The sequence below is a fragment of the Engystomops pustulosus genome, unplaced genomic scaffold, assembly GCF_040894005.1.
Source record: "Engystomops pustulosus unplaced genomic scaffold, aEngPut4.maternal MAT_SCAFFOLD_88, whole genome shotgun sequence".
Lineage (NCBI taxonomy): Eukaryota > Metazoa > Chordata > Amphibia > Anura > Leptodactylidae > Engystomops > Engystomops pustulosus.
In genome coordinates, this window is record NW_027284976.1 from 54621 (window position 1) to 71294 (window position 16674).

Here is a 16674-nt window from a genome sequence, read left to right on the forward strand (position 1 = left end):
TTCCCCTATATATAATACTGACATCTATATACATTCCCCTATATATAATACTGACATCTATATACATTCCCCTATATATAATACTGACATCTATATACACTCCCTATATATAATACTGCCATCTATATACACTCCTCTATATATAATACTGACATCTATATACACTCCTCTATATATAATACTGACATCTATATACACTCCTCTCTATATAATACTGACATCTATATACACTCCCCTATATATAATACTGACATCTATATACACTCCCCTGTATATAATACTGATATCTATATACACTCCCCTATATATAATACTGACATCTATATACACTCCCCTATATATAATACTGATATTTATATACACTCCTCTATATATAATACTGACATCTATATACACTCCCCTATATATAATACTGCCATCTATATACACCCCCTATATATAATACTGACATCTATATACACTCCTCTATATATAATACTGACATCTATATACACTCCTCTATATATAATACTGACATCTATATACACTCCCTATATATAATACTGACATCTATATACACTCCCTATATATAATACTGACATCTATATACACTCCCCTATATATAATACTGACATCTATATACACTCCCCTATATATAATACTGACATCTATATACACTCCTCTCTATATAATACTGACATCTATATACACTCCCCTATATATAATACTGACATCTATATACACTCCCCTATATATAATACTGATATCTATATACACTCCCCTATATATAATACTGCCATCTATATACACTCCTCTATATATAATACTGACATCTATATACACCCCCTATATATAATACTAACATCTATATACACTCCACTATATATAATACTGACATCTATATACACTCCCCTATATATAATACTGACATCTATATACACCCCCTATATATAATACTGCCATCTATATACACTCCTCTATATATAATACTGACATCTATATACACCCCCTATATATAATACTGCCATCTATATACACTCCCCTATATATAATACTGCCATCTATATACACTCCTCTATATATAATACTGACATCTATATACACTCCCTATATATAATACTGACATCTATATACACTCCCCTATATATAATACTGACATCTATATACACTCCCCTATATATAATACTGACATCTATATACACTCCCCTATATATAATACTGACATCTATATACACTCCCCTATATATAATACTGACATCTATATACACCCCCTATATATAATACTGACATCTATATACACTCCCCTATATATAATACTGACATCTATATACACTCCCCTATATATAATACTGATATCTATATACACCCCCTATATATAATACTGCCATCTATATACACTCCTCTATATATAATACTGCCATCTATATACACTCCCCTATATATAATACTGACATCTATATACACCCCCTATATATAATACTGACATCTATATACACTCCCCTATATATAATACTGACATCTATATACACTCCCCTATATATAATACTGATATCTATATACACCCCCTATATATAATACTGACATCTATATACACTCCTCTATATATAATACTGACATCTATATACACTCCTCTCTATATAATACTGACATCTATATACACTCCCCTATATATAATACTGACATCTATATACACTCCCCTGTATATAATACAGCCATCTATATACACTCCTCTATATATAATACTGACATCTATATACACCCCCTATATATAATACTAACATCTATATACACTCCACTATATATAATACTGACATCTATATACACTCCCCTATATATAATACTGACATCTATATACACCCCCTATATATAATACTGCCATCTATATACACTCCTCTATATATAATACTGACATCTATATACACCCCCTATATATAATACTGCCATCTATATACACTCCCCTATATATAATACTGCCATCTATATACACTCCTCTATATATAATACTGACATCTATATACACTCCCTATATATAATACTGACATCTATATACACTCCCCTATATATAATACTGACATCTATATACACTCCCCTATATATAATACTGACATCTATATACACCCCCTATATATAATACTGACATCTATATACACTCCTCTATATATAATACTGACATCTATATACACTCCCCTATATATAATACTGATATCTATACATACTCCCTATATATAATACTGACATCTATACACACTCCTCTATATATAATACTGACATCTATATACACTCCCCTATATATAATACTGACATCTATATACATTCCCCTGTATATAATACTGATATCTATATACACTCCCCTATATATAATACTGCCATCTATATACACTCCTCTATATATAATACTGACATCTATATACACTCCCCTATATATAATACTGACATCTATATACACTCCCCTATATATAATACTGACATCTATATACACTCCTCTATATATAATACTGACATCTATATACACTCCTCTATATATAATACTGACATCTATACACACTCCTCTATATATAATACTGACATCTATATACACTCCTCTATATATAATACTGACATCTATATACACTCCTCTATATATAATACTGACATCTATATACACTCCTCTATATATAATACTGACATCTATATACACTCCTCTATATATAATACTGACATCTATATACACTCCTCTATATATAATACTGACATCTATATACACTCCTCTATATATAATACTGACATCTATACACACTCCTCTATATATAATACTGACATCTATATTCACTCCTCTATATATAATAGTGACATCTATATACACTCCTCTATATATAATACTGCCATCTGTATACACTCCTCTATATATAATACTGACATCTATATACACTCCTCTATATATAATACTGATATCTATATACACTCCCTATATATAATACAGACATCTATACACACTCCTCTATATATAATACTGCCATCTGTATACACTCCTCTATATATAATACTGACATCTATATACACTCCTCTATATATAATACTGATATCTATATACACTCCCCTATATATAATACTGACATCTATATACACCCCCCTATATATAATACTGCCATCTGTATACACTCCTCTATATATAATACTGACATCTATATACACTCCTCTATATATAATACTGACATCTATATACACTCCCCTATATATAATACTGCCATCTATATACACCCCCTATATATAATACTGACATCTATATACACTCCTCTATATATAATACTGCCATCTATATACACCCCCTATATATAATAGTGACATCTATATACACTCCTCTATATATAATACTGACATCTATATACACTCCTCTATATATAATACTGACATTTATATACACTCCCCTATATATAATACTGACATCTATATACACTCCCCTATATATAATACTGACATCTATATACACTCCCCTGTATATAATACTGACATCTATATACACTCCTCTATATATAATACTGACATCTATATACACTCCCCTATATATAATACTGACATCTATATACACCCCCTATATATAATACTGCCATCTATATACACCCCCTATATATAATACTGACATCTATATACACTCCTCTATATATAATACTGCCATCTATATACACCCCCTATATATAATACTGACATCTATATACACTCCTCTATATATAATACTGACATCTATATACACTCCTCTATATATAATACTGACATCTATATACACTCCCCTGTATATAATACTGATATTTATATACACTCCCCTATATATAATACTGATATCTATATACACTCCCTATATATAATACTGACATCTATACACACTCCTCTATATATAATACAGACATCTATATACACTCCCCTATATATAATACTGACATCTATATACACTCCTCTATATATAATACTGACATCTATATACACTCCTCTATATATAATACTGCCATCTATATACACTCCTCTATATATAATACTGACATCTATATACACTCCCCTATATATAATACTGACATCTATATACACTCCCCTATATATAATACTGATATCTATACATACTCCCTATATATAATACTGATATCTATACACACTCCTCTATATATAATACTGACATCTATATACACTCCCCTATATATAATACTGATATCTATACACACTCCTCTATATATAATACTGACATCTATATACACTCCCTTTATATAATACTGACATCTATACACACTCCTCTATATATAATACGGACATCTATATACAATCCCCTATATATAATACTGATATCTATACATACTCCCTTTATATAATACTGACATCTATATACACTCCCCTATATATAATACGGACATCTATATACACTCCCCTATATATAATACGGACAAATATATACACTCCCCTATATATAATACTGATATCTATATACACTCCCCTATATATAATACTGACATCTATATACACTCCTCTATATATAATACTGACATCTATATACACTCCCCTATATATAATACTGATATCTATATACACTCCTCTATATATAATACTGACATCTATATACACTCCTCTATATATAATACTGACATCTATATACACTCCTCTATATATAATACTGACATCTATATACACTCCCCTATATATAATACTGACATCTATATTCACTCCTCTATATATAATACTGACATCTATATACACTCCTCTATATATAATACTGCCATCTATATACACCCCCTATTTATAATACTGCCATCTATATACACCCCCTATATATAATACGGACATCTATATACACTCCCCTATATATAATACGGACAAATATATACACTCCCCTTTATATAATACTGATATCTATATACACTCCCCTATATATAATACTGACATCTATATACACTCCTCTATATATAATACTGACATCTATATACACTCCCCTATATATAATACTGATATCTATATACACTCCTCTATATATAATACTGACATCTATATACACTCCTCTATATATAATACTGACATCTATATACACCCCCTATATATAATACTGCCATCTATATTCACTCCTCTATATATAATACTGACATCTATATTCACTCCTCTATATATAATACTGACATCTATATACACTCCTCTATATATAATACTGACATCTATATACACCCCCTATATATAATACTGCCATCTATATTCACTCCCCTATATATAATACTGACATCTATATTCACTCCTCTATATATAATACTGACATCTATATACATTCCCCTATTTATAATACTGCCATCTATATACACCCCCTATTTATAATACTGCCATCTATATACACCCCCTATATATAATACTGACATCTATTTACACTCCTCTATATATAATACTGACATCTATATACATTCCCCTGTATATAATACTGACATCTATATACACTCCCCTATATATAATACTGACATCTATATACACTCCCCTATATATAATACTGACATCTATATACACTCCCCTATATATAATACTGACATCTATATACACTCCCCTATATATAATTCTGATATCTATACATACTCCCTATATATAATACTGACATCTATATACACTCCCCTATATATAATACTGCCATCTATATACACCCCCTATATATAATACTGCCATCTATATACACCCCCTATATATAATACTGACATCTATATACACTCCTCTATATATAATACTGACATCTATATACATTCCCCTATATATAATACTGACATCTATATACACTCCTCTATATATAATACTGACATCTATATACATTCCCCTATATATAATACTGACATCTATATACATTCCCCTATATATAATACTGACATCTATATACACTCCTCTATATATAATACTGACATCTATATACATTCCTCTATATATAATACTGACATCTATATACATTCCCCTATATATAATACTGATATCTATATACATTCCCCTATATATAATACTGATATCTATATACGCCTCTATATATAATACTGACATCTATATACACTCCTCTATATATAATACTGACATCTATATACACTCCTCTCTATATAATACTGACATCTATATACACTCCCCTATATATAATACTGACATCTATATACACTCCCCTGTATATAATACTGATATCTATATACACTCCCCTATATATAATACTGACATCTATATACACCCCCTATATATAATACTGACATCTATATACACTCCTCTATATATAATACTGACATCTATATACACTCCTCTATATATAATACTGACATCTATATACATTCCCCTATATATAATACTGACATCTATATACATTCCCCTATATATAATACTGACATCTATATACATTCCCCTATATATAATACTGACATCTATATACACTCCCTATATATAATACTGCCATCTATATACACTCCTCTATATATAATACTGACATCTATATACACTCCTCTATATATAATACTGACATCTATATACACTCCTCTCTATATAATACTGACATCTATATACACTCCCCTATATATAATACTGACATCTATATACACTCCCCTGTATATAATACTGATATCTATATACACTCCCCTATATATAATACTGACATCTATATACACTCCCCTATATATAATACTGATATCTATATACACTCCCCTATATATAATACTGCCATCTATATACACTCCTCTATATATAATACTGACATCTATATACACCCCCTATATATAATACTAACATCTATATACACTCCACTATATATAATACTGACATCTATATACACTCCCCTATATATAATACTGACATCTATATACACCCCCTATATATAATACTGCCATCTATATACACTCCTCTATATATAATACTGACATCTATATACACTCCTCTATATATAATACTGATATCTATATACACCCCCTATATATAATACTGACATCTATATACACTCCCCTATATATAATACTGACATCTATATACACTCCCCTATATATAATACTGACATCTATATACACCCCCTATATATAATACTGACATCTATATACACCCCCTATATATAATACTGCCATCTATATACACTCCTCTATATATAATACTGACATCTATATACACCCCCTATATATAATACTGACATCTATATACACTCCTCTATATATAATACTGACATCTATATACACTCCCCTATATATAATACTGATATCTATACATACTCCCTATATATAATACTGACATCTATATACACTCCCCTATATATAATACTGCCATCTATATACACCCCCTATATAATACTGACATCTATATACACTCCTCTATATATAATACTGACATCTATATACACCCCCTATATATAATACTGCCATCTATATACACCCCCTATATATAATACTGACATCTATATACACCCCCTATATATAATACTGACATCTATATACACTCCTCTATATATAATACTGACATCTATACACACTCCTCTATATATAATACTGACATCTATATACACTCCCCTATATATAATACTGACATCTATATACATTCCCCTGTATATAATACTGATATCTATATACACTCCCCTATATATAATACTGACATCTATATACACTCCTCTATATATAATACTGACATCTATATACACTCCCCTATATATAATACTGACATCTATATACTCTCCTCTATATATAATACTGACATCTATATACACTCCTCTATATATAATACTGACATCTATATACACTCCCTATATATCATACTGACATCTATATACACTCCTCTATATATAATACTGACATCTATATACACTCCTCTATATATCATACTGATATCTATATACACTCCCCTATATATCATACTGATATCTATATACACTCCCTATATATAATAGTGACATCTATATACATTCCCCTATATATAATACTGACATCTATATACACTCCCCTATATATCATACTGATATCTATATACACTCCTCTATATATAATACTGCCATCTATATACACTCCTCTATATATAATACTGACATCTATATACACTCCTCTATATATAATACTGCCATCTATATACACTCCTCTATATATAATACTGACATCTATATACACTCCCTATATATCATACTGACATCTATATACACTCCTCTATATATAATACTGACATCTATATTCACTCCTCTATATATAATACTGCCATCTATATACACCCCCCTGTATATAATACTGACATCTATATACACTCCTCTATATATAATAGTGACATCTATATACATTCCTCTATATATAATAGTGACATCTATATACACTCCTCTATATATAATAGTGACATCTATATACACTCCCCTATATATAATACAGACATCTATACACACTCCTCTATATATAATACTGCCATCTGTATACACTCCTCTATATATAATACTGACATCTATATACACTCCTCTATATATAATACTGACATCTATATACACTCCTCTATATATAATACTGACATCTATATACATTCCCCTATATATAATACTGACATCTATATACATTCCCCTATATATAATACTGACATCTATATACATTCCCCTATATATAATACTGACATCTATATACACTCCCTATATATAATACTGCCATCTATATACACTCCTCTATATATAATACTGACATCTATATACACTCCTCTATATATAATACTGACATCTATATACACTCCTCTCTATATAATACTGACATCTATATACACTCCCCTATATATAATACTGACATCTATATACACTCCCCTGTATATAATACTGATATCTATATACACTCCCCTATATATAATACTGACATCTATATACACTCCCCTATATATAATACTGATATCTATATACACTCCTCTATATATAATACTGACATCTATATACACTCCTCTATATATAATACAGACATCTATATACACTCCCCTATATATAATACTGACATCTATATACACTCCTCTATATATAATACTGACATCTATATACACTCCTCTCTATATAATACTGACATCTATATACACTCCCCTATATATAATACTGACATCTATATACACTCCCCTATATATAATACTGACATCTATATACACTCCTCTCTATATAATACTGACATCTATATACACTCCCCTATATATAATACTGACATCTATATACACTCCCCTATATATAATACTGATATCTATATACACTCCCCTATATATAATACTGCCATCTATATACACTCCTCTATATATAATACTGACATCTATATACACCCCCTATATATAATACTAACATCTATATACACTCCACTATATATAATACTGACATCTATATACACTCCCCTATATATAATACTGACATCTATATACACCCCCTATATATAATACTGCCATCTATATACACTCCTCTATATATAATACTGACATCTATATACACTCCTCTATATATAATACTGATATCTATATACACCCCCTATATATAATACTGACATCTATATACACTCCCCTATATATAATACTGACATCTATATACACTCCCCTATATATAATACTGACATCTATATACACCCCCTATATATAATACTGACATCTATATACACTCCTCTATATATAATACTGACATCTATATACACCCCCTATATATAATACTGACATCTATATACACTCCTCTATATATAATACTGACATCTATATACACTCCTCTATATATAATACTGACATCTATACACACTCCCCTATATATAATACTGATATCTATATACACTCCCCTATATATAATACTGACATCTATATACACTCCCCTATATATAATACTGACATCTATATACACTCCCCTATATATAATACTGACATCTATATACACTCCCCTATATATAATACTGACATCTATATACACTCCTCTATATATAATACTGCCATCTGTATACACTCCTCTATATATAATACTGATATCTATATACACTCCCCTATATATAATACTGATATCTATACATACTCCCTATATATAATACTGACATCTATATACACTCCCCTATATATAATACTGCCATCTATATACACCCCCTATATAATACTGACATCTATATACACTCCTCTATATATAATACTGACATCTATATACACCCCCTATATATAATACTGCCATCTATATACACCCCCTATATATAATACTGACATCTATATACACCCCCTATATATAATACTGACATCTATATACACTCCTCTATATATAGTACTGACATCTATACACACTCCTCTATATATAATACTGACATCTATATACACTCCCCTATATATAATACTGACATCTATATACATTCCCCTGTATATAATACTGATATCTATATACACTCCCCTATATATAATAGTGACATCTATATACACTCCTCTATATATAATACTGACATCTATATACACTCCCCTATATATAATACTGACATCTATATACTCTCCTCTATATATAATACTGACATCTATATACACTCCTCTATATATAATACTGACATCTATATACACTCCCTATATATCATACTGACATCTATATACACTCCTCTATATATAATACTGACATCTATATACACTCCTCTATATATAATACTGACATCTATATTCACTCCTCTATATATAATAGTGACATCTATATACATTCCCCTATATATAATACTGACATCTATATACACTCCCCTATATATCATACTGATATCTATATACATTCCTCTATATATAATACTGCCATCTATATACACTCCTCTATATATAATACTGATATCTATATACACTCCTCTATATATAATACTGCCATCTATATACACTCCTCTATATATAATACTGACATCTATATACACTCCTCTATATATAATACTGCCATCTATATACACTCCTCTATATATAATACTGACATCTATATACACTCCCTATATATCATACTGACATCTATATACACTCCTCTATATATAATACTGACATCTATATACACTCCCTATATATAATACTGACATCTATATTCACTCCTCTATATATAATACTGCCATCTATATACACCCCCCTGTATATAATACTGACATCTATATACACTCCTCTATATATAATAGTGACATCTATATACATTCCTCTATATATAATAGTGACATCTATATACACTCCTCTATATATAATAGTGACATCTATATACACTCCCCTATATATAATACAGACATCTATACACACTCCTCTATATATAATACTGCCATCTGTATACACTCCTCTATATATAATACTGACATCTATATACACTCCTCTCCCCCAGCAGTGGTCAGGGGTCAGCATGGGCGCTCTGACCCCTCTGTGACTACACCCCCCATACACAGCGAGCTGCCATGTCCTGTGTGTCCTGACACCTTTCTATCATAGCCAGCAGTGGTCAGGGGTCAGCATGGGTGCTCTGACCCCTCTGTGACTACACCCCCCATACACAGCGAGCTGCCATGTCCTGTGTGTCCTGACACCTTTCTATCATAGCCAGCAGTGGTCAGGGGTCAGCATGGGTGCTCTGACCTCTCTGTGACTACACCCCCCATACACAGCGAGCTGCCATGTCCTGTGTGTCCTGACACCTTTCTATCATAGCCAGCAGTGGTCAGGGGTCAGCATGGGCGCTCTGACCCCTCTGTGACTACACCCCCCATACACAGCGAGCTGCCATGTCCTGTGTCCTGACACCTTTCTATCATAGCCAGCAGTGGTCAGGGGTCAGCATGGGTGCTCTGACCCCTCTGTGACTACACCCCCCATACACAGCGAGCTGCCATGTCCTGTGTCCTGACACCTTTCTATCATAGCCAGCAGTGGTCAGGGGTCAGCATGGGTGCTCTGACCCCTCTGTGACTACACCCCCCATACACAGCGAGCTGCCATGTCCTGTGTGTCCTGACACCTTTCTATCATAGCCAGCAGTGGTCAGGGGTCAGCATGGGTGCTCTGACCCCTCTGTGACTACACCCCCCATACACAGCGAGCTGCCATGTCCTGTGTCCTGACACCTTTCTATCATAGCCAGCAGTGGTCAGGAGTCAGCATGGGTGCTCTGACCCCTCTGTGACTACACCCCCATACACAGCGAGCTGCCGTGTCCTGTGTGTCCTGTGACCTTTCTATTATAGCCAGCAGTGGTCAGGGGTCAGTATGGGCGCTCTGACCCCTCTGTGACTACACCCCCCATACACAGCGAGCTGCCATGTCCTGTGTCCTGACACCTTTCTATCATAGCCAGCAGTGGTCAGGGGTCAGCATGGGCGCTCTGACCCCTCTGTGACTACACCCCCCATACACAGCGAGCTGCCATGTCCTGTGTGTCCTGACACCTTTCTATCATAGCCAGCAGTGGTCAGGGGTCAGCATGGGTGCTCTGACCCCTCTGTGACTACACTCCCCATACACAGCGAGCTGCCATGTCCTGTGTGTCCTGACACCTTTCTATCATAGCTGCAGTGGTCAGGGGTCAGCATGGGTGCTCTGACCCCTCTGTGACTACACCCCCCATACACAGCGAGCTGCCATGTCCTGTGTGTCCTGACACCTTTCTATCATAGCCAGCAGTGGTCAGGGGTCAGCATGGGTGCTCTGACCCCTCTGTGACTATACCCCCCATACACAGGGAGCTGCCATGTCCTGTGTGTCCTGACACCTTTCTATCATAGCCAGCAGTGGTCAGGGGTCAGCATGGGCGCTCTGACCCCTCTGTGACTACACCCCCCATACACAGCGAGCTGCCATGTCCTGTGTGTCCTGACACCTTTCTATCATAGCCAGCAGTGGTCAGGGGTCAGCATGGGCGCTCTGACCCCTCTGTGACTACATCCCCCATACACAGCGAGCTGCCATGTCCTGTGTGTCCTGACACCTTTCTATCATAGCCAGCAGTGGTCAGGGGTCAGCATGGGTGCTCTGACCCCTTTGTGACTACACCCCCCATACACAGCGAGCTGCCATGTCCTGTGTCCTGACACCTTTCTATCATAGCCAGCAGTGGTAAGGGATCAGCATGGGTGCTCTGACCCCTCTGTGACTACACCCCCCCATACACAGCCAGCTGCCATGTCCTGTGTGTCCTGACACCTTTCTATCATAGCCAGCAGTGGTCAGGGGTCAGCATGGGCGCTCTGACCCCTCTGTGACTACACCCCCATACACAGCGAGCTGCCATGTCCTGTGTCCTGACACCTTTCTATCATTGCCAGCAGTGGTCAGGGGTCAGCATGGGTGCTCTGACCCCTCTGTGACTACACCCCCCATACACAGCGAGCTGCCATGTCCTGTGTCCTGACACCTTTCTATCATAGCCAGCAGTGGTCAGGGGTCAGCATGGGGGCTCTGACCCCTCTGTGACTACACGCCCCATACACAGTGAGCTGCCATGTCCTGTGTGTCCTGACACCTTTCTATCATAGCCAGCAGTGGTCAGGGGTCAGCATGGGCGCTCTGACCCCTCTGTGACTACACCCTCCATACACAGCGAGCTGCCATGTCCTGTGTCCTGACACCTTTCTATCATAGCCAGCAGTGGTCAGGGGTCAGCATGGGCGCTCTGACCCCTCTGTGACTACACCCCCCATACACAGCGAGCTGCCATGTCCTGTGTGTCCTGACACCTTTCTATCATAGCCAGCAGTGGTCAGGGGTCAGTATGGGCGCTCTGACCTCTCTGTGACTACACCCCCATACACAGCGAGCTGCCATGTCCTGTGTCCTGACACCTTTCTATCATAGCCAGCAGTGGTCAGGGGTCAGCATGGGCGCTCTGACCCCTCTGTGACTACAGCCCCCATACACAGCGAGCTGCCATGTCCTGTGTCCTGACACCTTTCTATCATAGCCAGCAGTGGTCAGGGGTCAGCATGGGCGCTCTGACCTCTCTTTGACTACACCCCCCGTACACAGCGAGCTGCCATGTCCTGTGTGTCCTGACACCTTTCTATCATAGCCAGCAGTGGTCAGGGGTCAGCATGGGTGCTCTGACCTCTCTGTGACTACACCCCCATACACAGCGAGCTGCCATGTCCTGTGTGTCCTGACACCTTTCTATCATAGCCAGCAGTGGTCAGGGGTCAGCATGGGCGCTCTGACCCCTCTGTGACTATACCCCCCATACACAGCGAGCTGCCATGTCCTGTGTGTCCTGACACCTTTCTATCATAGCCATCAGGGGTCAGCATGGGTGCTCTGACCCCTCTGTGACTACACCCCCCCTACACAGCGAGCTGCCATGTCCTGTGTGTCCTGACACCTTTCTATCATAGCCAGCAGTGGTCAGGGGTCAGCATGGGCGCTCTGACCTCTCTGTGACTACACTCCCCATACACAGCGAGCTGCCATGTCCTGTGTGTCCTGACACCTTTCTATCATAGCCAGCAGTGGTCAGGGGTCAGCATGGGCGCTCTGACCCCTCTGTGACTACACCCCCCATACACAGCGAGCTGCCATGTCCTGTGTGTCCTGACACCTTTCTATCATAGCCAGCAGTGGTCAGGGGTCAGTATGGGTGCTCTGACCCCTCTGTGACTACACCCCTCATACACAGCGAGCTGCCATGTCCTGTGTGTGCTGACACCTCTCTATCATAGCCAGCAGTGGTCAGGGGTCAGCATGGGCGCTCTGACCTCTCTGTGACTACACTCCCCATACACAGCGAGCTGCCATGTCCTGTGTGTCCTGACACCTTTCTATCATAGCCAGCAGTGGTCAGGGGTCAGCATGGGCGCTCTGACCCCTCTGTGACTACACCCCCCATACACAGCGAGCTGCCATGTCCTGTGTGTCCTGACACCTTTCTATCATAGCCAGCAGTGGTCAGGGGTCAGTATGGGTGCTCTGACCCCTCTGTGACTACACCCCTCATACACAGCGAGCTGCCATGTCCTGTGTGTCCTGACACCTTTCTATCATAGCCAGCAGTGGTCAGGGGTCAGCATTGGCGCTCTGACCCCTCTGTGACTACACCCCCCATACACAGGGAGCTGCCATGTCCTGTGTGTCCTGACACCTTTCTATCATAGCCAGCAGTGGTCAGGGGTCAGCATGGGCGCTCTGACCCCTCTGTGACTACACCCCCCATACACAGGGAGCTGCCATGTCCTGTGTGTCCTGACACCTTTCTATCATAGCCAGCAGTGGTCAGGGGTCAGCATGGGTGCTCTGACCCCTCTGTGACTACACCCCCATACACAGCGAGCTGCCATGTCCTGTGTGTCCTGACACCTTTCTATCATAGCCAGCAGTGGTCAGGGGTCAGCATGGGCGCTGTGACCTCTCTGTGACTACACCCCCCATACACAGCGAGCTGCCATGTCCTGTGTGTCCTGACACCTTTCTATCATAGCCAGCAGTGGTCAGGGGTCAGCATGGGCGCTCTGACCCCTCTGTGACTACAACCCCCATACACAGCGAGCTGCCATGTCCTGTGTGTCCTGACACCTTTCTATCATAGCCAGCAGTGGTCAGGGGTCAGCATGGGCGCTCTGACCCCTCTGTGACTACACCCCCCCATACACAGCGAGCTGCCATGTCCTGTGTCCTGACACCTTTCTATCATAGCCAGCAGTGGTCAGGGGTCAGCATGGGTGCTCTGACCACTCTGTGACTACACCCCCCATACACAGCGAGCTGCCATGTCCTGTGTGTCCTGACACCTTTCTATCATAGCCAGCAGTGGTCAGGGGTCAGCATTTGCGCTCTGACCCCTCTGTGACTACACCCCTCATACACAGGGAGCTGACATGTCCTGTGTGTCCTGACACCTTTCTATCATAGCCAGCAGTGGTCAGGGGTCAGCATGGGCGCTCTGACCCCTCTGTGACTACACCCCCCATACACAGCGAGCTGCCATGTCCTGTGTGTCCTGACACCTTTCTATCATAGCCAGCAGTGGTCAGGGGTCAGCATGGGCGCTCTGACCTCTCTGTGACTACACCCCCCATACACAGCGAGCTGCCATGTCCTGTGTCCTGACACCTTTCTATCATAGCCAGCAGTGGTCAGGGGTCAGCATGGGCGCTCTGACCCCTCTGTGACTACACCCCCCATACACAGCGAGCTGCCATGTCCTGTGTGTCCTGACACCTTTCTATCATAGCCAGCAGTGGTCAGGGGTCAGCATGGGCGCTCTGACCCCTCTGTGACTACACCCCCAATACACAGCGAGCTGCCATGTCCTGTGTGTCCTGACACCTTTCTATCATAGCCAGCAGTGGTCAGGGGTCAGCATGGGGGCTCTGACCTCTCTGTGACTACACCCCCATACACAGCGAGCTGCCATGTCCTGTGTGTCCTGACACCTTTCTATCATAGCCAGCAGTGGTCAGGGGTCAGCATGGGCGCTCTGACCCCTCTGTGACTACACCCCCCATACACAGCGAGCTGCCATGTCCTGTGTGTCCTGACACCTTTCTATCATAGCCAGCAGTGGTCAGGGGTCAGCATGGGCGCTCTGACCCCTCTGTGACTACACCCTCCATACACAGCGAGCTGCCATGTCCTGTGTGTCCTGACACCTTTATATCATAGCCAGCAGTGGTCAGGGGTCAGCATGGGCGCTCTGACCCCTCTGTGACTACACCCTCCATACACAGCGAGCTGCCATGTCCTGTGTGTCCTGACACCTTTCTATCATAGCCAGCAGTGGTCAGGGGTCAGCATGGGCGCTCTGACCCCTCTGTGACTACACCCCCATACACAGCGAGCTGCCATGTCCTGTGTCCT

The 16674-nt window shown here is 38.5% G+C and overlaps 1 protein-coding gene across 1 annotated transcript in view; it reads left to right on the plus strand.

Moving 5' to 3' along the window:
• LOC140106922 (vang-like protein 1) overlaps positions 1-16674 on the plus strand; it is a 136883-nt gene that overhangs the window by 18604 nt on the left and 101605 nt on the right. The window lies entirely within an intron of this gene.